The 27,608-nt window shown below is 39.8% G+C and overlaps 1 long non-coding RNA gene across 1 annotated transcript in view; it reads right to left on the reverse strand.

Annotated features, from left to right (window-relative positions):
• LOC122460719 overlaps nucleotides 1-27,230 on the reverse strand; it is a 130,205-nt gene extending 102,975 nt beyond the window's left edge. The window contains exon 1 of the long non-coding RNA XR_006282176.1: nucleotides 27,074-27,230. This is a non-coding gene — a long non-coding RNA (uncharacterized LOC122460719). The remainder of the gene's footprint in view (nucleotides 1-27,073) is intronic.
• Between the last annotated feature and the right edge of the window lie 378 nt (nucleotides 27,231-27,608).

The following is a 27,608-nucleotide window of genomic DNA, read 5'->3' on the forward strand; positions in this document are numbered from 1 at the left end:
CCACCAAAAATGACATGAGATGTAGAAAACCTGACCTACAATGAGAAGTTGAAAGAATTGGGCATGTATAATGTAGAGAAAAAAAGGCTGAGGAGGGACATGATAACAGTCTTCAAATACATAAAAGGCTGTTACAAAGATAATGGTTCACAATTGTTCTCCATGGCCACCCAGGGTAGAACAAGATGTTATCTCAGTTTGCAATAAGGGCATTTGGTAATAACTTCCTAATAATAAAGGATAGTTAAACACTAGAACACGAGGCTGAGGAATCATCTTCATTGGAGATTTTAAGAACAAATTAGACAAACACTTGTCAGGGATGGTCTAGGTATACTTAATCCTGGTCTAGGTATACTTAAGAAGCGTGGGGAAGGGGCTGGACAGATGACATCTTGAGGTCTCTTCCATCTCTACATTTCTAAGATACAAAAGATAGATTTTGAAAGAACTTTTTCATTTTTTGGTGTGGTCATAACCATACAGCTAAGGGTAGCCTAGAATTCTTCCTTACCTGTAATGGGTTAAGAAGCTCAAATAACCTGGTTGGCACCTGACCAAAAGGACCAATGGGGAAAGACGATACTTTCAAATCTGTGGTGGGGATGGGGGGGTGGGGGAAGGCTTTGTTTTGTGTGTTCTCTTTGGAAGCAGAGAAGCATCAGGTCAGAAAACTCCTTCTCCTGTAAACCATCCTAAAAGTCTCTCATATTACAAAAACTGTAAATAAAAACCAGGCAAGGTGTATTAGATTATCTTTTGTTCTGCCTGTGAAATTTTCCTTTGCTGGAGGGAGGTTTATTCCTGTTTTTTGTAACTTTGAAACTAAGCCTAAATGAAGCTCTGTTGTGTTTTTGAATCTTTTGTTACCCTGTAAAGTTATTTTCCATCCTGATTTTACAGAGGTGATTTTTACCTTTTTTTAAATAAAATTCTTTTAAAGAACCTGACTGATATCTCTATTGTCCTAAGACCTAGGGGTTTGGGTCTGTGATCGCTTTGTAACCAATTGGTTAGGATATTATTCTCAAGCCAACCCAGAAAAGGGGGTGTAAGGGTTTGGGGGGATATTTTTGGGGGCAATAGGAACTCCAAATGGTCTTTTCTCTAATTCTTTGTTAAATCACTTGGTGGTGGTGGTAGCGTACCCTCCAAGAGCAAAGAATTTGTGCCTTGGGGAAGTTTTAACTTAAGCTGGTAGAAATAAGCTTAGGGGGTCTCTCATGCAGGACCCCACATCTGCACCCTAGAGTTCAGAGTGGGGAGGGAACCCTGAACAGGTGTAAAAATCACTTAGAAAAAAAAAAACCGGTTTCTCAATTAAACAAATAAAATAAAAAAAACAGTTCTATAGATAATTCATAAACAGAAAAAGTTGAATAAAAAAAGATATTATTTCTAAATTTGCTCTGTTCTACTGACCAACATCTGTTCTGCTACACTCAACACAGTCTAGGTGCAAGATTTAACTCTATGACAAACCTGATCCTGCAACTGAACTCAATAGGAATGCTTTGTAGAACAAACCCCACATAAGTTACCAACAAGGGCTGAACCCAGGGCCTTCAGCACCAAAGCACAGGTTTCTCCAACTCCAGCTACAGGTGATAGCAATAGAAGGACCTTAAGGTGGATAGAAATGTAATTTGCATTCACAGTGTAAAAGGGGCCTTAATGTAAAATGTGAATCAGTCACTTTTCCCCTGTACAGGTTAGATATTAGAAAGGGAAATGCCACACTTTTCCTGTGCATTGTTTGTGCATGGAACAATTGCAAGATCAGGTCCTGTGAAGATAAAAATAATTACACTGTCTGTACTGCAGAAGAACAGGGCATTAGAGTTGGCCAACACCTGCAATTTCTGGTTTATAGGTCCATATCAGAGTGAAAACAAATATTTTTGAAATTTCCTGTTAATGGGAATTTCTAAAACCAATTGTTTCAAAAAATTTTTGACTTTCTTTAATTTTTTTAAAAGTTTATAAATTTCATAACATGACAGTGTCAACCTGTTTCATTACAATGCAAAAAGCAGAAACACTGAACCAAAAAAGAAGATAAAGTGTCTCAATGAGTACTAAGTAACAGCCACCTTTAATGATTTTTGAAATAGAAGTATTTCAACTTAACAAAATTTCAGAACTCTCCAAAACAAAAGTTTTCCAAATCCCCCCCCCCCCATTTAGAATTTTTATTCCTACAGGAATATTTGTAAAAATCAATAGTTTTTGAAATGTTGTGATTTTGACAAAAATGGCATTTTATCACAAAAACATGTTAATATAACATTTCTCACCATCTCTACACAGTAAGGTGGTACATGGGTCAGAAATCAAATTTCTCTTTTGCTTGGCCTTCTGGGTACTTTTGTTATTGCTCTAATGGTGAGTAGCATCCCCACAAAAAATGAGTTTACCTCCCTGCTCTGAAGGCTAGAGGGTGTATATTCAAAGTAACACACAGGAAGTCAGTTTAATGGATCCTACAGATTTGAAATTACATGAGTTGGAAATGGAAAATGTGGAAAAGGAACAAGTTATTTTTCCTTTATCAGACAGAGAGAACTTAGCCCTCTTATCTGTTCTCGGGTGTCTTGAAAACACACTGGCTCTTTAACAGCTTGTTTCCTAAGGTACATCTACATTGCAAATAACAAACCAAGCCAAAAAAGACCCACAATAGTGACTCTCAGAACCTGGGTCACCTGTTGGGGTTGCAGGGCCCCCACCCTGGGGCTAAAAATAGCAATGTAGACATTCCTGCTTGGGCTGGAGCCCAGTTTCTGAATCCCAGCAAGGGTGAGGGGTCAGAGAGCCCAAACAGGAATGTCTACACCGCTATTTTTAGCCCCATAGCATGAGCACCATAAGCCTGAGTCAGTTGACCCAGGCTCTGAGATTTGCTGCCATGGATTGAGTTTGTGCAGCATAGACATACCCTTAGCCTTTCAGCACAACTCTCCTTCTCCTCAGATCCTCCCCAGCATGGTAGCAGAACCCAGTCTTTCTCCAGCCCACTTAGGCTGGGGTTTCGGCTCCCTGCAATCTCACCTCAGTCCTCAAGGAACTTCAGGTCCTGCTCCTTGGCAGCTTCCTGATAGTGTACTGCTAACTCAGCATAGACCTCAGCCTCTCTAACAGCCACCCCTATCTTCCTGGGCTGCAACCTCTTAACCTAGCTGTTGCTGGTCAACCAACTAACCACAGCTGGGGAGGTAGCGACTCTGTCCATTAACTCCTTAGTGGCTGCTGCAGAATAGGGTTTATTCACCCCATCACAGGTACAGGTTTCCCAAAGAGATCTAGGACAGTTTCCAGGTGCTCAGACCCCACAACTGGAGCCAGATTTCCAAAGGAGCCCTGCCCCCTTGAGACACTGAAATAAATATTTTCAAAATTGCTCTTTATCCAGCATCTCTTTTTATGATACTTAGTACCAAATTTCCAAAAGATCTCAACATCCAAAAAACTTTTGAAAATCTCCCTCTGATTGGTGAGCGTGGTAGGCTGGCTGACCTGTTTTGAAAATCTATTCGGCTTTGGTGCAACAGCACATGAAATCTTGCATTAAGTTCTGGGCATATAATTAGCAGAAAGTTATTGACAAATTGGATGGAGTTCAGAGAAGAGAAATAAAAATGACCAGGGGACTAGAGAAATTTACATATGAGGAAAGATAAAAAGAGCTAAATATGTATGGTTCAGCTAGGAGGTAATTAAAGGAGGATATATGCTAAAAATCCATATGTATCCTTAGTCTTGTGTCAAGGATGGAGAGGAATGATTTAGGGTGGGAGATGGGAGTTTAACTAGCAGTAATTAGATATAGACAAGCAAGAGAAAATTTAAGCTAAATTAATACCAAGAAAAATCGTCCTGACAGTGAGATCTGTAGGACTGCAGAACAAGACCCCAAAGGGACGTGGAATGTACGGCATCCAATGAGTGGAAGTCCCATTGCTTGGGACATTTAAAACTAGTCCAAAGATGTGCTGCAGGGGGCTCTTGGGAGTCCCTTGTTACAAGTCTGCTACTCAAATGAAGAGAGATTTGGTGATTACTCTGCCTCTGATGGAATGTACACCTCCCCTTGGAAACTGCTAAAGCAGCTGTGAGGGAGATGACATTGATCCCTGGAGATCATCAAATGAAGTGCAAACTTTTAGGACATTGTGCCAAGTGTTGCACATTTTTAAAAGAATTTCCTATGGAGGACACTCCCATGCAAGTTCTTCATCACCAACTAATTCCTGTCACACAACTTATAACTGTGCTACGTTATCAAGTCACTTTTCAGGTACACAATACAAGCAGATGTAGAGTGTTCCCTAGCAGCAGAACCAAGGGCATGGATGAGGGCAGAATTTAGGGGTCCTTGCACAGTCTGAGTATTGCAGAGCTCAGATCCCATAGTACCTCTTTCCTTGCATTTGAAGATGTGCCAGGCCTGCCTCATTCCCCGAATACGTAGAACCCACTGGTCAGTCCATGGAGGATATGAGGCTGTCACAGCTATATGCAAACAATGGTATTTAGACTCCTAAAGCACTTTTGAAAATGAGATTTAGACTTTAGATCATTTAGGTATTGTGATGCTAAGTGCAGCAACTCCTAAATATCTTTAAAAATCTGGGTATTAGAGAATGCTTGTGAAAAACTGAGCCTAATTTTAGGTGTCCATTTTGAAAAATCTTAGATATCTTAAATTGGACACTCAGAAAATGACGCACCCAAAGTCTGATTTCAAAATTTGTGCACTAGCAAGGACTGGTTGAAAATTTTCTGTCAAAACTATTTTTTAATCACTAAATTTGACTAAACACATTTTTGTGGAAAATATGTCTGTTTTCTGTGGAAAAATTCAATTTTTTGTTGAAAAACAAAATGCCCAGAAATGGAAATATTTAAACCAAACCCAAAATATTTTTATTTGGAAATGCTACTGTGATGCTCTATGGGACTTGCAGTTCAGTTGCCATATGTCCCCATTGTCCTCTATGAGCCGAGCTCCCCAGCCAGATTACATCTGCCATAATGCACCATAGCTAAGGACTCTCATGATGCTCTGCATCTTCTCCATACAGGAGGTGAGATCATAGTGTATCATGGAAAATGTAATCCTATAGGGAGTCTGGCCCATAAAGGAGAATGGGAGCTTGAAGTACCCAAACTACAAATCCCAAGAGGCACTGCTGCACCATTTCCAAATTGAAAATTTTCAGTGAATTTTTCTAGTTTTCAAAGTTCCACCAAAAATATAAATTTTCCATGGAAAAAATATTTTTGACCAGTCCCAACATTAACTTCTTTGTGTCTCAGTTTCATCTGCAATATGGGGATAATAAAAATGTTCTGGTTATTTCATTAATTTTTGTAAAGAGTTTTGAGATATTTGGATGGAAACTATACCAATCAGAGACAGAAGTGTATCTCCATACATCCAATGACGTAATTAGAAACAGCTATGTTCCTTCATACTCTAGTCTTCACGCTTATATGTTCAACAAGCAGAATTCACTTCTTACTACATTTTCTTAGTTCTTTTTTACTCAATTCTTCATCTTGATGGTAAATACTTCATGAAACACTGTTGCTATTATTGCAATTCATTGAAAGTTATTATGTGTCCTTCATTATTTAAATGCCAAATATACATGATTTAAAGAATACTATCACAGATATATTTCTGGTCATTTCATTTTCAAGTGCTCAGATTTTAAACATGTCAAGGAATGAACTCATTTGAGAAAACCACTGAAAAATGAAGCATTCCAAAGTCAAAAGTGATTGTGTGAGGACTTAGGGTTATTAGGCTTAATTCTGTCACTTTAAATGCAGTAATATGTAGTTACTTTGGTTCTCCTTACAAAAAGAAAGCACTACATTCTGAATGTAAATTATATTTTAGGCTTATAAAACCTTGGAATAAAAAGTTCCTGAATAGTCATCTAATCAAATAAGCTTTGTTTGGGCAATAGAGAACTGCTGTGTGTTTAGGTGAGATAGTCAGTTTGTATGTGTGTGTGTCATATAGATAGATAGATAGATATTAATATTAGAGAGAAAAAGTTATATATAGATAATTTTACAAACACTAATTACTTTATGAATATACTCACGTCTATGAGGTAAGTAAGCATTATTAGCCCCAGTTAACAGCTAGAGAATCTAAGGCCAAAATGTTAAGTGATTTGACTAAGGCCACAGAGGAAGTTATTATCAGCACTAGGATTACAACATAACAGTCTCTTGTCCTAGTCCATTAGACAAGAGCACCACTGGCATCCGATGAAGTGAGCTGTAGCTCACGAAAGCTTATGCTCAAATAAATTTGTTAGTCTCTAAGGTGCCACAAGTACTCCTTTTCTTACTGCTTCTTCTGCTTTTGAACTGTGCACCTCCTTGTGACCAGAAACCATACTGGCTGCTCAGCATGCAGTTGGCTGGTAGGGAGAACATGGAACCTCTAGTGCTCTAAGTACAACTGGAACAGCACTGCTTTTTCACAGCCAACAACTGATATAGGGTCCTTTTAAATTAATAGAGAGATCTGCCCCCAAAAGCCACCCATGGGCAGCTTTAATCTGTAATCAACATCAACCTTTCAGTTCTAGAGGTTGATTTTCATAGGTTTGTACTACTTAACATTTTAAGGCTAACTTTGCAAAGAAATGGGCTAGAACCATTTTTTTTTAAATGGAAGCCAAGATTCTCTTTTACCTTTCTAATCCTTATCTTAGGGTTGCTCATGAACATGGGCTCTCAAAGGACAGCTCCAAATGGAGATAATATTTTTTTTACCTGCCTCTCAGGCTCTTAGGCTCCAGTCCTGCAAGAAGCTACACACATGTGGACCATGCACTCGTGTGGTGTTCCCATGAAGTCAGTGAGGGTCTATGTGGATATAGGAGTCTTGCCTGTGCAAAGCTCATTGGAGATTCAGGGTCTTAGGGCTTGTCTACATGGTGGAGTAATGGGCTCTATGGGGGGGGTGATTTTGAAAGTGCACTAATGTGTTACACATTAATTGGTCTATGTAGCCCCTGCTGGTGCACACTAATGGTTCTCTAGTGCACTTTAACACAGTGCTGGTTGAAGCAACTACACACCCAATGAAAAGTATGATGATTATTATTATTGCACTAGACTAAATTAAGGAATTTAAAATAATGAAGAACTAAATCAGACTCTAGTCCACACACTGCCACATATAAGGAAGAGAAACAGGCCCTCTCAATGGACTCCAGATGCAATATTCAGATCTGGATCCAGATTTCAGACACTGGGTGCTTGGATGCAAGATTTGGATTTAACCTGTTTTAGAGGTAGGGAGCATTTTCCAAATCTGGATCTCGTTCCAGGTTCACATTTATAATACCCCAGAGTATGGGGTGCAGTATGTGTCATAAGAAAGTACATAGATTAGAAAACAGATCAGAGCAAGAGTGGGTTCAGGAATCTGTGGATGATGAGTTTTCATTCAACTCTCTCTCTTACAGTGGCTAAATTGATAACTTTTCTTTTTCTTTTAGCCTTAGTCCCATCTATGAGAGGTTGGTTCTTTGAAGCCTTCTTCTCCATTCCCGTGCCACCAACATAGCAGTTCCTCGGAAACTCTGCAACTAATCATTTCCTTTTGTATAACATCCATCCATCTAGTTTTGGGTCTTGTCTTACCCTCCACTTATAAATGTAACACTCTGTTTCCTATATATTCTTCCATTCTTCCTTTCATGGGCCCAAACCATCTAAGCCTGGATTCCTTCAGCTATTCTATAATTGGTACCACTGTCACACTTCCCTAATTCATGTATTCTGAACATGGTTCATCTTTGTAACTCCAAGCATCCATCTTAACAGTTTAATTTCCACTGTCAAGATCTGCTCCTATCTCTTCTTCAGTGCCCAGCATTCAGAGTCATATGAAAGTGCAAGCCTGATTACCATCTTGTAGATTTTACTTTTACTGATAGGCATTCTCCTGTTGCAGATCACTCCACTCACTTCTTTCCGTTTAATACATGACTTTCCTGGTCTGCTTATAAGTTCATTGTTGGGTTCACCATTATCCTGTATTATTGAACCTAGGTACCTGAACTTCTGCACCTTTGGTAGTGGCTGGCCCTTCGGATTCAGAGACTTGTTGTCTTTCTTCAAAATATAGTCGAATCTACAGATGATATACTCTGATCTATTTCTACTGATTTTCATGCCATTTCTTTAAAGTATGTACCTCTATCCCTCTAAATCTTCTTCCTTTTCCCTCTTCCACACGAGCACTACGTCATCTGCAAAAAGCATGTACCAGGGTCTCACTCTCTGGATGTTTTCTGTGAGTGCATCCAGGACCAATATGAATAAAAAGGGGCATAGTGCTAAGCCCCCTAGTACTTCAACTCTTACTAGAAACTGTTCATTTTCTCCACAAAGTTTTCTAATGGTGGTAACAGCACTCTTATACACATCCTGGATGAGTCTGATATAGTGTTCAGATATCTGTTTCATTCTCATACTCTGTCAAATGACTTTTTCTCAGAACATGGTAATAAGCTTTATCAACATCAATGAATACTACGTGTAGGGTTTTCCTCTTTTCTCTATATTTTTTCCACAAGCAATTTTAATGTGAAGATCGCATCCATTGTTGATTTGCCTGGCAAGAATCCAGACTGATTGTCACTGACCTTAACTCTTCTTTGTAGTCTCTTATCAATAATTTTCTCCCAGATCTTCATAATGTGACTCATGAGTTTAATACTGAAATAGTTACTACAGTCTTGTATGTCTCATTTTCTCTTAAATGTTGTTACTAACGTGTTCTTTCTCCAGACATCTTCTCAGACCTTCTGATGAAATTAAATAATTATGTTAACATGTACATATTTTCACGCCTACTTGCCCCAGGCACAGGGGCACATCTGCTGCTATCAGGACTAAGAGGTTTCTTATTTGTCATGTTGTTCGGTGCTTCTCCAACTTCTAGCACTGGTGCCTGCAAACCCTGATTTGATTTTATCAGATGGCATGGTTCGTTTGGATTCTCTTGATTCATAAGCTTTTCAAAGCAATCTGGAGTTTTCATTGGTTAACGTATTTCCACTTTCACTTTTAATGACTTTGATCCCACCAGTGTTTTTAGTTCTCTTATCACAGGTCTTTGCGAGGCTAAAATGATAACTAATAAAAGGAAATCTCTCTCACAAAATATAGCCAACCTGTGAAACTAACTGCTTCAGGAGGACATCAAATCAGATACTCGTGGCTGGATTTTAAAAAGGGCTGGATACATTTCATGACCAAACGACATCTGTACAGTCATCCAAGCTAAGATAATGGTGATGAAATGTCATGCTTGAGAGTGTAAAATGATTGCTATATAGTTTGGGAAGGAAATTTTCTTCCCAGGTACTAGACTGTGCTATTGGGAAGGCACATGATATGGCAAGTTTTTGTTTGTTTGTTTTTCTTGCCTTTCTCTGAAGACTCAAAGGCAAGATCCTGGATCTCAAGGATTGGTAATCTAGTCTGGTAAATCCTCTTTTCTTAAATATAAATAAGCACTTAAATTAGACATTTTATTTCTGGGAATCAAAATCTCTCTCTCTCTCCTCTAAGTGGTCTGACATTCAGGTAAAACAACTGAAGCAAATCTTAGCGGCTGGCAGGTTTACTAATTCACCCTTCTGACCCTAACAGTTTAGAGACAGTGAGCTTGCAAGTGAGCCTGGAAAAGTCTGAATCCAATCTTTGATGCAATAACTTGTATTTACCTGAACATCTGGCTTCATTTAATTAGAAAACAAAACAAATAAATACAAGTGATCTACTTCAGGTAAGTTGCAGCCTAAGGATAATTTTGACCATTCTCTCTCATTTCCATCAGCACAATTTCCTCTATAGAAGTTTAGCAAGCAGTTAATTAAATTGGGGAGTATCTATAGCTATCTAAAATGTTCAGTGCTATCTTGAGGCCGATTTAATTCACTGGCAACAGCAAGGATAGAACGGCTGCTGAAACACTTAAAATCTCATTACCACATATCCCCTCTTCACCCAGAGAGCCCCCAGTCTGTCCATTATTGTCCTGCTTGTACTTTCTGTGGGATTTTGAAAAGAAAAGGTTCAAAGAGCAAGACTTTCATGCTCCCCTTTCCATGTCAAACACTTTCAACTCCTGATTTCAAAGTACCACTCGGTTGCTGTTCAAAGGCCTTTGGACTCATAGGGGGGTGAGATTGGAGTAAAAGGTTGCACTACAAAGCCTGTTGAATTCAGAGTAATATCCAGCTTGGAGATACAAATAGTAATATAAACTCAAGAACCTATCAATAAAACTGCCAATATATGAAAGGAGGGACAGGAAAATTCTAAATGGCCTTTTTTCTCTCCTCTCTCGAAACTAGAATCATGCTGTTATTGGTTTGGATGAAAGCCTAATTGATATTTTGATGTGTTACTTTTCCTTATGTTTCTGTTATGACCGGGGACCATAGAAGCGAGCGAAAGCCAAATCCCAATAAGTTAGATAAGAATACCTAAAGAAGTTCCTACCAACATCTAAAAAAACCTGCCTAGCTCTAGTTGAGTATTCATCTACCTCCCCTTCTCTCTCTGTATCCTTTTCATCTGCCTGCCCACAAGATTTGGAACACCATTAATTGGTCCTCAGGGAGGCTGACAGGCCTGTGCTTTTATGACTTGCTTCTTTGTATTGTACACACGTGGGCATCTCTCAGGAGATAAACAAAGGGAAAAATGTGTTGAAAAGGGGGCAGAATTTGTATAGGTCTAAACACAGAACAGACCACCTTCTCAGTTTACTGTTAATGCTCTAAATTACATAAATAAATCCATTCCTCCTTTATCCTCCCCCTTCCCCTAGTCTGCTTCACTTAATCTGAATTTCCTGATTGCTACAGGCTCAACTTCTAAGGAATTCTACCTGCTATTTGAAATAAAACATTCAAACTCCTTTTTTGGCCTCGCTTTCTACTCCCTCCCCCTCTCCAACAAAAGATAGAGGTGGACTTATGGGAAGATAAAAAGAATAGTTGATCATAAGAACTAACCTGGAGCCAACACCTTGGTCTTTTGTCCCTTCAGCAGTTTCTAAACTCTAAGCACCTGCAGCTAATTCTCATAGCTTCCAGCCTTGATTTTGGATATGCTGAGACTGGGACACTTTTTGGCACAGCTTTCACTGCTTAGGAAAAATAAATCCATCACCAAACAAAGAGTTTATCTTTTATATCTAAGGGAAAACAATCAGTCTTCTATTAAGGCAATAATCTCATTAAAATATGAATTAGAACCCTTTACTGATGAGCTACAGAATGTGTATTTGTAAGAATTTCCACTGGGCATTTCTATTTGAGAGCAAAATGTACATGTGAAATTGTTTCCCATAGATGAACATTTGCAAATAAATTCAAAACCAAATCCTATGTGATTTACTCACATGAAATACATGAGTAAGGAGAGCAGGATTTGTCCATCCTAGACCTCAAAGGCACAAAAGTGTCAGTTTTACAAGCTATTACCTCAAATATTCCTTTAACCAAAGCAAATAGTTATAGAAAGTGGTTATAAAAAGGATTTGAGAATCATAATGGCTAACTTCTATTCTTGTTCTAACCGCTGACACACCCTGTGACAAGAGTATGCCTACACAGCAAGTGTTGTGGATGGGCAAGCGCTAGCCTACCCAAACTAGCTTGAATCCAGCTCGCATGGATTACAGTAGCAGTAAAAACAGTGTGGGCTTGAAAGCTGAGTATGTACCCTGGGTCTATGCTAGTCCTGTACAGCCTATGTTTTTACTTGTAGATATACCATAACACAAGTCATTTAAGGCAACATTTTAAAAAATGCCTAGCTGACCTAGGATGCACTAAGGGACAGATTTTAAAAGATATTTAGGTGCCTAAAGATGTAAATAAGCTTCTCGTTAGATTTTCAAAAGCACCTAGGTGCCTAACTCCCTCTGTATTTTTGGGCACCTAAATAATTTGAAAATCTGGCTCTGTCGAGAATAGGACTTAGGCTCCTACATCACTTAGACACTTCTAAAAATTTTACCCATAACCTCAGTGTTCCTCAATTTTAACCACCTCTCCATGGATTATGTGTGTGTGTGTGGGGGGGGGGGGAGAATTAATAAATAATTTACCATGCCTTGACACTCTCAATCAAAAGGTGAAGGAGTACTTGTGGCACCTTAGAGACTAACAAATTTATTAGAGCATAAGCTTTCATGAGCTACAGCTCACTTCATCGGATGCATTTTCGTGAGCTGTAGATCACGAAAGCTTATGCTCTAATAAATTTGTTAGTCTCTAAGGTGCCACAAGTACTCCTTTTCTTTTTGCAAATACAGACTAACACGGCTGCTACTCTGAAACCAATCAAAAGGTGCTGTCTCTTTGATAACATTTATAATGTTCCCCACAAGACAGATTTTTTTTCAGATTGGGTTAAGATTCCTTGAGGATGGATGTTAAAATTCCTTGAGGATGCTGGCCTTTGAGTGAATGCTCACCTTTAAGAAGCACATAGTTGAGTGGGGGAGAGTTATATTTGCTCAAAGGGCAACATCTTGGATAAGAAGGGCATACCAATGAGCTGAGATCCTTTATAGAGGCTCCCAGGAGTAGACATTTCTTCAGGAGGACATGTTGAGAGAGTCAGGCTCTTCAGTGGGGATAGCTCCCAGCCAGAGCAAGTTCTTTGAAGGGACATGTCAAAGATTTGAAAATCTTTACTGACAGCCACAACTTCTTAATCATTGCCAATATCTTTTGTTTGAAAACAAACTGACTGGAACTGATTTAGCACCAGGCTTAACCATGGCTGTGGGCCCCCAGTAGTGGAAGATCCACCCAGAGGGGAATTACAGTGTTGGAAGGCACCATAATTCCCACTCTGTTAGGCCCCTGAAGCAAAACAGTACAGCCCCCAAGGTAGGTCAGGTTGGCTTGGGAAGGGAAGCGTATCTTTATGACTTGTCTACACAGTTTTTGTAGCAGTATAAATATATGGGTTTAGAAACCAATATAGTTAAAGTGGTACAAACACCCTAGTAAGGATGCATTTATACAGTATAAAAGGCAGCTTCTACAAGCAAGGCTTACCCCAGCAGAATCTCTATGGAGGAGAGTAATACAAAGACAGCCTGGCCTCTGCCAGAAATGAATGCCCCCTGCAGTGCAGCTCTTTTGGTACAGGGAGGTGCAGACTGCCCTTTTCCCAGTTAAAATGAAATGTTCATAAAGTGCTACATACATGGCCAAATTCAGGCCCCTATTTAGCACCAGACACAGATGCACACTCATGCTGCTACAGAACTTAGTCAGACCAACCACTGCTGACACAAAGGACACAACACGTATTATTCTTCCCGGTGACAGGAGTCATACGCATTAGAAATGTTCTGGATAACTCAGAGGAGTTGAAGTCTAAACTACATGCAGGCTACATCGCAGATTCCAAGTGTTTCCCAAGAATCCCCCTCTGCAGCTTTGGGCACGGAGGACTTGCAGGCTGAAATCTGCAGGTCCCAAGGAATCTCAGAATCATAGGCTTAGAAGGGACCACAAGGGTCATCTTGTCTAACCCCCTGCCAAGATGCTGGATTTGTTGTGGTTAAACCATCCAAGACAGAATGCTATCCAGCCTCCTTTTGAAAACCTCCAGTGAAGGAGCTTCCACAACCTTCCTAGGCAGTCTGCTCCATTGTCCTACTGTTTTTACAAACAGGAGAGCACAAGTTTCTACCTAGGGTCGCATCTTGTCCATGAGTTTTTCGCCATGTGCCTAAGAGGCAATCATTTTAATATTGGACTACAATTGTTCAGGTAGGAGGCCTCACTATAGCAGCTATTGGAATCTGACTCTTCTAACATTGTGCATCATTTTTCAATAAGATAGGACAGCTGGCTTCAGCTCTCTTCTTTTTAATTCTCAAAATATAGTGTTGCACTAAAAGGAAAGTAATTTTTCCAAGCCCCTTCCCCCACAGCTCTGCACGGTGTGAAGTCAATTAATTAATGCAAAGTGGGTACCAAAATGCTATCATTTTCATTGGGTAAGATTTTAAACCTTCTTTGCAGAGGTGTAAACTACTCCACAAAGTGCAATGGAGAAACAGGCCCTATGATAATTTATTTTCTTCTGGTACCCTTGGTGCAGCTGTGGAAGAATGAGCAGAGGGATTTTTTTCTGCCTCATGGATCATCAACAAAATTGTCAACTACCATAAATTCCAGTGGCAGAAACTGCAGTACTTGTGAAGATGTACAAGGCTGAAGGGACATAGTTGCAGATCCATCTCCAGTAGAATTTGCAGGAGTGGTGAGCTAAGGGGGAAAAAAAGACTGACTTTCGATTGAGAGGGAAAATGTGGAAGGCCACAAAAGAAGGGATGCAATGTATTAGCTATGCAGGTCTTTATGTGAGGTTGCCCTATCGTGTTGGCTCTTGGAGAAGATAAGGGATCTACTACTTCTACTGGCACTCAATTTAAGGGGCAGCTTATTTTGGGGGGAAACAATAGGTTTTTAATCTCAGCTTGTGGGTGCATGTAATGGGGGAAAAGGGGACTGGAGATTCATCTAATAACTCTATCAGTTGGCTGGAAATGGATCCATTACATAAACCCTAATAGTAGTCAAGTAGATATGGTTTAAATTTCTCTCTCTCTCTCTCTCTCTCTTTTTTTTTTTTTGGACAAAAAATGGCCTTTCAATTAAACTGAAAAAATGTCATGTAAATTATTCAGTTCAGTTGACTTTTTTTTAAACTGAAAACCAACATTTTATTTTTAGTTACTTATTTTGCCAAAGATTTTTTTTTTTAAACACGGAAAGTTTCAGGTTTTCTCTTTTGGCATTTTATTAAAATAAAAGTTGCGTACGAAATTTAGAAGAAACCTTTTTTTAGATAAAAAGTATCCCACAAAAAAGAATTGGCATTTTTTTCTACCAGTCTAGTGCTGAGCACCTCCTCAGAATCAATTGCATTGCAGGGTGCTCGTCACAGGGGAGGCGGCACTCAGCAAAATCAGGCCCATAAACTGCACTTTACACATATTTTATCCCTAGCTTTTCAAGGCATATTGCCTATAGCTATAGTCAATGCTAAATTGCTTATGTTGCTATAAAATTGGTCAGTCATGGATGCTGAGGAGAAATGTTCCTAATAGCTGATATCTAGAGATATACTAGACAGACCATTTTTTAATTCAGGTAGAGTGCTAGTCAATGGAAATAGCCCAAGCACTTGTTTTGTAAGACATTTTAGACAGCTACTGATAGAGTGAACCCGTTCATTTAATCCCACCCTATCAAACAGCAAGTCTATACCCATATCACAAGGGAAAAACATATATTTTTAAAACTTTCCAAGCTAATTTTTAAATATCTTGCTTTGTCTCTACTTCTTTTTGCAAAAGTCTCCTTAAGATGGGGCAGTTACATCAGCAGTTTCACCTGCACTAAAATAGCCTCATTCTGTTTGATTTATACCTCATTAAATCCTACTGCCCTCAGCGGGATTGCATGGAGTGAAAGTCAGGACAGAGTTTGACCCAGAATGTTAAATACTAGAGTATCACAGTTATAGGCTTATTGCCATGATTATTGCTCCCTGTGGTTATTTATTTATTTTGTATCTCAGAGCTGTATAGTTAAACTCTGTGCTTCTAGTGACATAGGAGAAAATAAAAGCACAAATAGAAAGAAAATGGATTGAGCTGGAAAGTGTCTGACCCTGTTTCGATGCCAAAAGTTTTGAAAGACTGTAGAAATAGAGGACGGGATTTTCAAAACCTTGAGAGTTATTTAGGAACACAAGTTCCATTGATTTTCAATGGAATTTGTGCTCTTAAGTCACTTACACCTAAATTTATAAAGGTACGTAGGCCTTTTGTTGCACTGCCTAACTGATTTAGGAGCCTGACCGTCATTTTCAAAAGGGATTTAGGCACTTGGTAGGAGTTATATTCCTGTCAATGGGTTTTTTAAATACTTAGGAGCCAAAAACCACCTAACAGTTGGTGGGATTTAAACTCCTAAGGCCCTAAATCCCTTTTGAAAATGAGGGTCAGGCTCCTAAATCAGTTAGGCATTGCAGCACTGATAATAGCAATGCCTAAGTACCTTTATAAATCTAGGCCTTAGTAGTTTTAAAAAAATCTACCCAGAATCTTTTGGATCTCTCTGTATCTATTTGAAATATGTTCCTAAAGTCCACGAGTGAAATCCTGGTCCACTGCCAGGGCCAGGGCAGCTTTGCCTATGGGTTAGCATCAGGTGCAGGCCAAGGGTCAGGAAGTGAATTAACAGGAATCAGGCCAGGTTAGAAAACCAGGAGATCAGAATAAAGAAACAAATCAAAGATCAAAAGTCAGCAACCAAGAATCAAGATAGCAGGAGGACAGGATCAGAAGGCAGAAACAGGTAAAAACTAGACCAGACCAGACCAGTAGTCCATGGCAGGCTGAAGCCCAGTTGAACAGACAACTTCCTGTTTCTGCCTCTGGCTTGAATAGGGGCTGTGGACCAAAGAGAAGCCTTGGAGCTCTCCCAGTCAGAGTGTAGGGTGGGGCTTGTGTACCAGTTGGGCTTCAGGTACCCTGCACCCAGCTACTGGGTGAGGATTGGTGTGTGAGGCCTCCTCGGGCTCCCATGAACATGGGTTCAAGGATGGCAGGGCCTGACACCCATTGAAATGAATGGTAAAATTCCCATTGATTTCAATGGGGTCAGGATTTCACCCCAGATTAACCTCTAACCATGAATAACTCATAACCTACATCAAAGTTTAACGATGTGTGCCAGGGAATATGTATAAGAAGAAGCAGGGTGTCAGTGCTCTCCTCCTGACTGATGCACAGTGTAGAGTGCCTCTGAATAAAATGGAAATGAGTTACTAAAGCCACCCCAAGGGGTGTACTATCTTTACCTTCAGAAAATTTCAATGTGCACCACTGAGACAAATCCTGCTACTATTTTTTTTCACAGTATGATGTGATGATATTCATGACATTGATGAAAGACAGTGAGCCCAATTTTCAAACTTGAGTGCCTAACTGGACATCTGAGATTTGTTACCCAGTTTCACATGTGAGTGCTCAGATGCATATTTAGTAGAAATAGACTCATGCTGAAAAAATTCCAAAGTTGTTTAAATTACAACCATCTCAAAGCTCAGGAAAGTTCAGGTCTGGAGCTTTAGATTTTCCCTCTCTGTAGTATTTGGGCACTGGAGAGTGCCTATCAGGATGCTTTAACGTAGGCACCTCAGTTTGAAAATTGGACTAACAGAGCACAGTGCAGAAGGGATGCATGAGATGGTGTAACTTAGCTCACCTTCAGCTAGACTCCCCTAGATCTACTTAAAAGCACAGCCACTCTATCTACACGTGATGAAATCTACAATGGTTTAATTTATGAGCTGAAGAGGTGGAAGAATGTGTGAGAATGTGCAAGTTATAATAGAATGTGGGATACAGGGCCGGCTCTACCGTTTTTGCCACCCCTAGCAGGACGTCTGAAGACAGAAACTGCCGCTGAGTTGCCGCCGCGGTGCAGCCTGCAGAGTGAAGTTGATGCTGAATTGCCGCCGCGGCAGCCTGAGGAAAGAGGCTACCAGAGAAAAACGAGACACTGCCCTGATGGCACATGGATTGCCGCCCCTTTCACAATGCCGCCCCCAAGTACCTGCTTGGAATGCTGGTGCCTGGAGCCGGCCCTGGTGGGATACAGTGACTTATGCCTTCTTCAGGCTCCTCAGCATGTAAATTAGATTGACTTGCAGTCACAGAGTTGTCTACCCTGCAATGTAAGCCCAGGGTTCAAACTCAGGCTCAAGCCTAACCCCTTTCTGTCTACCCAAAATCATGCGGAATCAGGGTCACAGGACCCCAGGAGGGTTGAGGGTCCTCGCCTAGGTCAAGCTGGGACCCAGGGTTCAAGGCCTATTGCTTTGCAGCATAGACACAGCCCCACTGGATTCTTGCTTTGAGAGTCCACCTGAAGTGTCCCACGATGCCACAGGCCAACTTTCTCTGTCTCCTGGAGAGTCAAGTTTGGTGAACAGTCAAGTATTTCCACACTGCACCATGAACAAAGGGCTAGAGCAACCACATTTTGGGAGGCTGCTAGGAAATCTGGGATATGGTTGGCTGGACTCAGGTTTGTGTACTGCAGTGTGGATGCTAGAGCCCCAGGTTTGGGCCCAGTTAGAAAATTCTTAACTTAGGGTTGACAATCAATGTAGATGCTCACGCCCCAGGTTCTCTAATCCAGGGTCCACAGACTTGAGTTCCACTAACCTTAAGCTTATACTGCAGTGTAGACATACTCATTGAGTCAGAGAATTTAAAGTCAGAAGGGACCACCAGACCATCTAATCTGACTTCCTGCATATGACAAGCCACTAAACACCACCCAGTCACACTCACAGCAAGCCAACAACCAGAATTAGACCAAAGTATTACAGCCTTCAGGAGACTAAACTATTGTGTGACACAGGCAGAGAACAGGAGGGACCAAGGTGCATTAACACCCAAAGCCCCTCCAATGGCAGGAAAATGATTACATGAGATGTATCCTGATTATCCTAGCAAATGATCCACAGCCCATGCTACAGATGAAGGCAAGACTTCCTTACATGTAAGTATAAGGGGTATAAATTAGAGCTGGCCAAAACATTTTTTGATGGAAATTAGTTTGTCAGCTAACCAAATTTATTTTGCAGAAAATATTTGCTTTCATTGAAAAACCAGACCGCCTCAAATCAAAACTTAACATTTTTTGTTTTTGTTTTTTTATGAAAAGTCAAAACTTACAACTGTTTAAAATCCATTTTCCAACCAGTTCTAGAGTAAATAGCTCTGGGGGTTCTGGCAGAATGTTAGGCAGTCTAAATTCATAGATTCCAAGGCCAGAAGGGACCATTGTGATAATTTAATCTGACCTCCTGTACGACACAGGCCACAGAACTTCCTCCAAATAATTCCTAGAGCAGAGCTTTTTAAAAAAATCCACTTTAGGTATCACTTCTCAATTTGGCCCACAGAGTCTGGAAATTATTCTTCCCTAAAATTACCCTTTTAACTTATGTTAAAGGGCTCCAGTTTGTTTCAGCCAACAGTAAATAGACAACAGAATTACATGGAAAATATTTCTCCTATTAGGTGTTGCTAATTCAGCTTCTACAAAACTCTTTTGTAGGTCCAAATAAAGAAAGCCTGCTCTTTCTTTTGGTGACATCCACTAATTGGGATCTAGTCTGCCTTACCACAGTTACAAGAAATTTATAATTCTTCCTAAGCATTTCCACAGAAACAAATTTCATGTGTGGGGGTGGAGGGTGGGAGGGGAATAACCTTGGGAAAACCACAATTATAAACAGCTGCAGCATGCATTAAATGTAATTGTGATTGATTCCTATAAATAATTCTTTGTGTAAATTTCCATTTAAACTGGATTTGCTCTTCGGGTGCAATGGACAATTCTGCATTAAGTGATTATCTCTTTTTATTATTATTAAAAATACCTATTTTGTTCACATGGGAGGGGAGATGAGGAAAGAAGACTTAATGTACCAACATGAACTGATGAAAATCATGCTCTCTCATTATGAGTGGCTTCTCATTCTAGCCTCAATGTAAGTGTTTGTGTCTAAACGATAAAGGAGGATTAAAATGAAGGGTGTAGATAATTCAGGAAAAAGGGCATACCATGCAAAAGTATTGTCAACAAAACTTCATAATTCTATTTCAACAAAATAGTAAGCATAAAACAACAAATAATATTTGATGAGTCACTATGGCACAGACGACTATATAATAGGACTTGACTTTTGTTCTGTTAAGTGGAGGAAGTGCTGAGCACTGAACAGTTTCTCTTTTTCTAAAGCTAACTTAAACGTCTTCTTACTCTTTTTTGTTTTTTTAGAATCAACATAAGGTACAGCTGGGATTCTGGCAAACCTGGTTAGGCCCAGAATCACAGGTCAATTCACCTGTATTAGTGTAGATCAAAACAATTGCCAATGTATACGTGTTTATTCAGATTTAAACTTCATGAAAAACTAATAGGTCCTGTGTTTAAACTTCATGAAAACTAATTGGTCGTTACTTGTATTGTTCTTGCTTATCTATTCCTCTTATAAAGTAACAGCAAACATTTATGTTATGTATACCTTGTAACTAAATTACCCATTAAAGACATCTTATGAAATGCTAATGAAGGACTTAAGGACTTTAACAGAAAATGCTAATTTCAAAGCAAGTGGCCATTATGTATATGGTCGGAGGTCAAAAGACTAAATACATTCCTCACTCACTGTTATCAAAGGAAAAGGAGTACTTGTGGCACCTTAGAGACGAACAAATTTATTAGAGCATAAGCTTTCGTGAGCTACAGCTCACTTCATCACGAAAGCTTATGCTCTAATAAATTTGTTCGTCTCTAAGGTGCCACAAGTACTCCTTTTCTTTTTGCGAATACAGACTAACACGGCTGCTACTCTGAAACCTGTTATCAAAGGGAAAGCCCAGGTGGGTAGAGAGATTGCCAGCTTGTTTTCTGTGAGAAGAAGATATAAATATGGGTTCAAAGTAAGATCCGGTCTCTGTGGATTGTTTGGATTCTAACAGGGCAGAATAACTGAACGAGAAGACAGAGATCCCAGAGTTATTCTGGGTAGCCCTGAAAGACTTTTAGGAAACTGGCAGCTTATTGTATCATTACAGTTACAAACTGTGATTTACCTGTTAATATATTTTACCCACTTTAACCTCTCAGTAACTTCCATTCTTTTTTCTTATCTAATAAACCTATAGTTCATTTACTACAGAATTGGCTGCCAGCATTGTCTTTGGTATAAGATCTGGAGTACCAATTGATCTGGGGTGAGTGACTGGTCTGTTGGGACTGACTGGGAGAAACCTAATGTGGTGTGCTTTTAGGTTTGAGTAACCTTTTATCAAAAGTTCAGTTTGTCTGGGTGGTAAGATAGACTAGAGAGTAGGGGACTGTCTGTGACTCCATGGTAAGACTGGTATAGTGATCCAAGAGTTCACATTTGTTACTCAGTTGGTGAAATCTAATTATAGAACATACACCAGTTTGGGGTGTCTGCCCTTGTTTTCTGACAGGCTGCCCTAAAATAGGCACTCAGAGTTGTGAGCTATTCCAGACAATTTGACAACCCCCACATAAAAAAACCTTGAATTTTTTCAGGCTCATTCTGCTCTATCTTTTAGCAAAATTACCAGTAAGTAAATGATCATGTACATTAATTCACTTGACTAATTCAAAATCTCAGATTTCATTTTACTGCTGTTTTTAAGGTTTTTTTTCTTTTAACTGCATTTAGCATGCAGCAATAATGATCGCAGGGTACTGATACTTGCCTCTATGTGTTTAATGAATACCTAATTAAAATAGCAAAGAAAATCCTACCTTCATAAAGGCCAGTCCTGCTGCCATTAAAGTCAATTGGAGCTTGGCCACCCACCAAAATGGGAGAAAGATAGGGCTATAATATATGGGTTGATACTACAAGGTACTGAGGACCCTCTACTCTCACTTGCTTGGTTGAGGGAGGATTAGACATTCAGCAGCATTTTGCATGAGTCCACATGTCAGGAGGGTTAAAGACGTCTGCATTTGTTACAGCTTAAAATCTGTGTGCCCTTGGTTCAGTCCTCCATAGTAATGGTAATGTCCAGCTCTGCATTCAGGCCCCAGTTTAGCAGAGCTCTTAAACATATGCCTAAATGTATGCTTCAATGCAACTGAAATCAATGGCACATGCTTAAAGTTAAACACCTGCTTAAGTTCTTTACTGAATCAGGTCCACAATGTATACATTTCACACACCTTCTCATTAATCTCCATTTTAACGAAGATTTCTCCAACTCAGCTATGTAGTTCAAATTTTTAATGAAACAAATACATGAATAAAACGCATTGAATTGCCAAATGCATTTTTAGGAATAAAAATAGCTGCTACATATCAGTTTTGTAACACAGAATTAGAAATATAAGAATATACTTTTCTCTTCAATAGCATTACAAATATTTAAATCTTCAATAGAGCTGAAAGCTTATGTAGCATGTTTTATCTATTGATCTCAGAGAGTTTTACAAGCTGGACCAAGCATTATCATTAGAACTGTGTGAATAATAAAAAAATAAATAAAAAATAATATTTTGGATTGAAGCAAAAACATTTTCCCCAAAATGTTCAGTTTAACATTTCAGATGTATTTAAAAAATCATATTGAAGGAAATTTTGAAACAAAATGTCACTTGGAAACAAAAAATCAAAAAGATGTGTTTCAACATTTTTGTAATTTTTTAACACAAAGAATTTTGGGAAAATTGTACAAACTTGCATAATATATTGGTGTCACTGAATCTGCATTTTTCACTGAAAAGAAGTTCAGCTGAAAATTTTCCCCTGGCTCTAATTATGAGCCATATTTCTACATATGGGGAAACTGAGGCACAGCTAGATAGGAAAAATTTCAAAATGCACCTAAGTGACTTAGAAGCCTAAATCCCTTTAAAAATTGTACTTATGTGACCTTCCCAAGTTCACAAAATTTGTCAGTATTACTGGAAAAGAACTCAGAATTCGTAATATCTAGACATTTGATTTAATGTTCCTTTTGAAAAAAATATTTATTTCACACAGAATTGAAACATTGCTTAGTCTTTTAGCATTAGATGTATTGGCATTTCCTTCTATTACCTAGTTTGTGTGGCTATGCTATTAACAGGTTTCAGAGTAGCAGCCGTGTTAGTCTGTATCTGCAAAAAGAACAGGAGGACTTGTGGCACGTTAGCGACTAACACATTTATTAGAGCATAAGCTTTCGCGGGCTACAGCCCACTTCATCGGATGCTATTAACCTAATTCAGGATCAAATGTTGCCCACTTTACTTGCATAACCTCAGTGAATCTGCATAAGATGATCATCTGACCCTCCATGAGTATTATTTTTACAGAATGCAGGATGGATAATTAGTATTTCAGAATTTAAAAGCCATTTGGTGAAGAAGAAAAACCTTATTTACTCCAAACAAAATTAAAGTGAGTTTTTAACAACTCCTCTGCTGCAAGGTCTACATACTATACAAAACACAAGGCACTGCTGTTTGGGCTATACACAATACTGATTGATATGCTTGCATGCCTTTCAACCCAAAACACATAGTTAAAGCAAATTTAACTCCTGGGGCTAAATTTCTAAACCAGCTTCTAAACTTCAGTACAGTATTATTTTTGCATACTTAATCAGTATTTCGGTATGGAAATCATGTGGAGATACACAGATCAGGTACATAGAAAAACAATACCATAGATACAGATTCAGAGGTTGTTTTCATCATTTTGACCATAAAAGACATCTCTTTATTTTTTTCCTAATGACTAGATTTCTGGGACATTTTTAAAATGACTAACACATATTTTTAAATGAATCTGCAATAAATAAATAACCTGTATATTTTCTGCAAAAACATCCTTATGTCAATCAAGTGAATAAACATTAGCAAGAGAAAAACATATTAAGAGTCATTTTTCCCTTGTTCTATACTGGCTTGCCTCTTTCACATTATATATCAGAAAGAAAGTAATTCACCTCTCAAAACAAAATATTAAACAACAAAATACAACTATGATGTACTTCTGCACAATACAGTCTAATTTCCGTAAAATGTCTGCAGGGTTTTTCACATTCAAATTTCTCTTATTAAAAATGTTTATGGAAATAGGTCATTATGCACATTACTAATAGAGAGCAATTTGTTGCTTTTAAAGGAGCTTTTATACTAATAATAGTGATAAACACATATTTATCAAGTATCCTAAATATAAACAATGTATATGCTGGTGTGCATGGTACCTCCTCGCACACATAGCAGAGAAGATTAAATAAGCAAAATATATAGGACCCAATCCTGCTTCCATTGAAGCCAAAGGGAGTGGACTGGGCTCTGATCCTGTAAATGTATCTAACTCTATGCACCTGAATAGGTTCCTCAGGACTACTCACATGTCTAAGGCTATGTCTACACTACACAACTTTTAGCGACATGGCTGTGTTGCTACAGCCATGACGCTAAAAGTCGCGCAGTGTAGCTGCTGTTTGTCAGCTCTCCTGCCAACAGAAAACTTCCACCCCCAATGAGCAACATTTGTGTTGTCGGTAGGAGTACACTCCTGCCAACAAAGTGCTGTTCACACAATAGCTCAGGCAGTTCGGGGTAGGGGGGACAGGAAAGGGGGATATTGCCCAGGGCCTGGGTGATTTAAAAGGGCCCAGGGGCCCCCGGCTACTGCCACTGCCACTTGCCACAGTAGAGGCGGCTGAACCCTGGGCTTAGGGAGGCTAGCCCGGACCACCCTTGCTGACCATGGCCCCGCCTCTCCGCCAGAGGCCTATACCCCTCCTGGCATGGCAGCCAGCCCCATCCCCCCCACACCTCTAGGCTGCTCGAGTGACGCCGGTCCTGGAATGCCAGGTGGGTGAGCGGGCAGCACCCATACACATACACCCCGGGAGGGTGAAAGAACGCCAGGAGGCTGAGTGGGTGGCATGGCCCCCCAGCCCTGGAATGCTGGGCGGCTTCCATTAGCCACCCCAGCCCCAATCTGGGGCCCCAGCTATGCGGGGAAGAGCCCCCAGCAGAACAGCCCGGGAAGTAGGAAGGGGCCTGGGTGTGGAGCATGGGCAGGGCCATGCAAAGCTGTTGGGGGAGGCACAGCCTCCCCCTGCCTTCCGTACCCGCCACCCATGTAGGGTGGTACCAGTGGTGGTGAAAGTAGCCGGGCAGGTATGTGGAAGCCCTGGCCATGCCAGCAGAGTGCGCCCAGCAGTGCAGCTGGCAGCAGCAGCTTGAGGCGTACCAGCCAGTGCAGGTGCAGCACCACCCAAAAACCTCAGCCATCCTTTTCTAGGTGCCCATTGACTGTTCTTCCCTGCGTCCCGGAATTGCTCTCAGCAGGCCCGCTGGCGCTTGGTGTTGGCAAAACTTTTGTCTTTCGGGGGTGGGGGGGGGAGGAAAGAGGTTGGGCTTTTTTTTTTTTTTTAACACCTCTGAAAGACAAAAGTTTTGTCATTCCAATGCCAGGGTAGATATAACCTAAGTGTTGATGGTTTCTGTTTCAAAAGAGATTGAGAGCTTGTCTCTCTCACCAACAGAAGTTGCTCCTCATGAAAGCTTATGCTCAAATAAATTTGTTAGTCTCTAAGGTGCCACAAGTACTCCTTTTCTTTTTTGCGAATACAGACTAACACGGCTGCTGCTTTGAATCCAATAAAATATATTACCTCATCCATTTTATCTCTCAGGAATAACAAAACAGTTCATTTAGGGCCTGAACCCGAGCAGCCCTGCTTGGCTTCAGCAGGGCCCTGTGCAGGGGCATGGGCCTACGCAGGCAGAGCTGCTTTCTTTATCCGAGCTTTAGAGTTCAATCCAGCAATCCCTTACTCTATGAGAAGTCCTTTGTTCATGGAAGCAGTCCCATAGAAGTGAATGGGGAATGAGAACTGCTTGTGTGAGTAAGGTTGACAGGATCAGGTTTTTAGATTGCAACCCCCCACCTTTTTTTTGTTTGTTAACAATGCAGAGCCCACTGTCAGCACTTAGCAATAAATAATTAAAATAATAATGATGATTGATTTACTGGTAACTTAAATTCCAAGTAACTAAAAGGGTGCAGAGTGGCAGTTATTCTGAATACTGCATGGCAGCTATTTGAAGCAGTAAAATGCCAGATTTAAAATGTTAGGTTTACTAAAAGACATCACAAAGTACGTTTACACAATAGTCAGAATCAATTCTCCTAAAAGCCGCACTTAACTACCACATTAGACCACCTAGAATGTGCAAATAAAATGAGCTGGTTTAGAAAGATGTATGGATTTGTGCAGTCCCTTGCTCAGTTGTCAGTAAAGCTGAAGAAAATGTAAAACATCTATCCAATTATTTCAGTTAATATACAAGCATTAGGCATTCAAATTCCTAATTAAGAGACAACATGCCCTGTCAGGCATCTGCATGGGCTACTGAACATTGCCTAGATTGTTCCATAATTATCCCAGCTTAATAGCTCTAAAAATGTAAGCAATGTGCATCCATTGAGGAAATGCACCGCTTATCACATGAGAGGGAAAAGTACACAGAACATGCTCTGCTAACATGTATTTGCACTGCAGGTTTTTAATGGAACATGGTTTAATCAACAGAGAGCAGCCTCAGCCTTGTGGTGACTTTCTACAGGCAAAAAGGAAATGTAGCCTAGATATCAAAATATATTTCTATGACACAGAGTCAAACACAAACAACTCAATTGTCGGGAGTGCTCCATTTCAGACTCAAGCGTCAATTAAGCACTGAAGATAGGAGAAAACATTATGTGTGAATATATTTTTGGATCTATTTCAACATGGTATATTTCAAACCTCATTTGTTTTTGTTTTTGTTTTTAAAAACATGCTACAGTCTGGTCATGTTGTCACGGAAACTGATTTTTGCCATCATCTGTGATTGCTGTATTTTCAATATCATTTCTTTCTTTTCAGAGTTGCTGACTCTGTGTGAACTGAACAGAGCTGTCCATGAACACTGATGGCATGGAATCTAGATGTTTACTCCCCAAGCTTTATCTGGTAAGGCTGATCAAAAATAGGAAGTATTTTCTGCCCAGAATTTTGAAAGAAACCAAAAATATGTATTTTCTTACATATTTCATGGACTTATTTTTCTTTTTTGAGAAAAATGAATTTTGGTTCATTTCAAAACATCATGAAATACTTTAAATGTTGAGGGTTTTCCACCACTTCCCCCTTAACCCCCTTTAGAGGAGCAGAATAAAGGAAGAGAAGGGAAAGGTGGAAAGACAAAAACCCTGATACTGAAAACCTGCTCAAAAATTGTTTTTTTAATTGAATAACTGTAATTTTGACCAACAAGAATTCCCTGCAAACATTTGTGTTTTGGTTGAAAAGCCATTTTTCATTGCAAAAATTATTTATTTGTTTACTTACTAATCCTGTTGCCTGGTGCACAAACGAAACAGCTTGGTAGAAATGCTGGTTGCAGGAGAACAGCTAGGAGTCCAAAGAACTTCTGCATTCCTATCCTGTGGCTGTAGATGAGGCAAAGAAACAGGCCAAGGTATCTGAGATCCCTTGAGAAGATTTGAGGTTTCCAGCACAGTTGGTTGGAAAATAAGGAAAAAAAAATTACAAAAATATTTCAATTTCCCCCCCATTTTTCTTCTAAATAAAACTTCGATGATGCTGAGAATATTTGCACATTTCCTGTTTATGAACCCCAGATTCTTCAAATTCATTATTTTCCCTAGGGAATCATTTCCAAATGGCACAAGTTAGAGTAGCCTCAAGATTGACATTCAGGCCTGGGATACAGCCTGGGTTCTGAGCCCCGCTCTCCCACTGCCGGTGTTCAGAGCCTGGGGCCCAGTCCAAGCAGGAACATCTACACTGCTATTTTTAAACTTGTAGCGCAAGCCCCATGAGCCCGAATTAGTTGACCTGGGCTCTGAGACACTGCCGCAGG

This window comes from Dermochelys coriacea, chromosome 1 (assembly GCF_009764565.3).
Source record: "Dermochelys coriacea isolate rDerCor1 chromosome 1, rDerCor1.pri.v4, whole genome shotgun sequence".
In the NCBI taxonomy this organism is placed as follows: Eukaryota; Metazoa; Chordata; order Testudines; family Dermochelyidae; genus Dermochelys; species Dermochelys coriacea.